The sequence below is a fragment of the Laccaria bicolor genome, genomic scaffold (assembly GCF_000143565.1).
Source record: "Laccaria bicolor S238N-H82 LACBIscaffold_507 genomic scaffold, whole genome shotgun sequence".
NCBI lineage: Eukaryota > Fungi > Basidiomycota > Agaricomycetes > Agaricales > Hydnangiaceae > Laccaria > Laccaria bicolor.
Genome location: NW_001890334.1, coordinates 2,488 through 3,891, shown reverse-complemented (window position 1 = coordinate 3,891; position 1,404 = coordinate 2,488).

Below are 1,404 nucleotides of genomic sequence, written 5' to 3'. Positions count from 1 at the left end.
CAATTAAATATGAAAGAGGCAATGAATACACCTGACCTAGGGAATGAGATATTTATTGAAATTGCACAACATTAATTATGAAAAGTACAATGAAAGCATTGAGATATTCCTAATGAAATATTCAATGAAAGCTGTACACAATTCAATGAAAGTGCACATCATTAATTATGAAAGAAGCAATGAATACATATAACCTAGCTAATGAAATATTTATTGAAATGCACAATGAAAGCACCCAGAATTGATAATGAAATATTCAATGAAAGCGCACAGCATTTAATATGAAAGAGGCAATGAATACACCTGACCTAGGGAATGAGATATTTATTGAAATTGCACAACATTAATTATGAAAAGTACAATGAAAGCATCCAATATTCCTAATGAAATATTCAATGAAAGCGCACACAATTAAATATGAAAGAGGTATTGAATACACCTGACCTAGGGAATGAGATATTTATTGAAATTGCACAACATTAATTATGAAAAGTACAATGAAAGCATCCAATATTCCTAATGAAATATTCAATGAAAGCGCACACAATTAAATATGAAAGAGGCATTGAATACACCTGACCTAGGGAATGAGATATTTATTGAAATTGCACAACATTAATTATGAAAAGTACAATGAAAGCATCCAATATTCCTAATGAAATATTCAATGAAAGCGCACACAATTAAATATGAAAGAGGCAATGAATACACCTGACCTAGGGAATGAGATATTTATTGAAATTGCACAACATTAATTATGAAAAGTACAATGAAAGCATCCAATATTCCTAATGAAATATTCAATGAAAGCGCACACAATTAAATATGAAAGAGGCATTGAATACACCTGACCTAGGGAATGAGATATTTATTGAAATTGCACAACATTAATTATGAAAAGTACAATGAAAGCATCCAATATTCCTAATGAAATATTCAATGAAAGCGCACACAATTAAATATGAAAGAGGCATTGAATACACCTGACCTAGGGAATGAGATATTTATTGAAATTGCACAACATTAATTATGAAAAGTACAATGAAAGCATCCAATATTCCTAATGAAATATTCAATGAAAGCGCACACAATTAAATATGAAAGAGGCATTGAATACACCTGACCTAGGGAATGAGATATTTATTGAAATTGCACAACATTAATTATGAAAAGTACAATGAAAGCATTCAATATTCCTAATGAAATATTCAATGAAAGCGCACACAATTAAATATGAAAGAGGCATTGAATACACCTGACCTAGGGAATGAGATATTTATTGAAATTGCACAACATTAATTATGAAAAGTACAATGAAAGCATCCAATATTCCTAATGAAATATTCAATGAAAGCGCACACAATTAAATATGAAAGAGGCATTGAATACACCTAACCTAGGGAA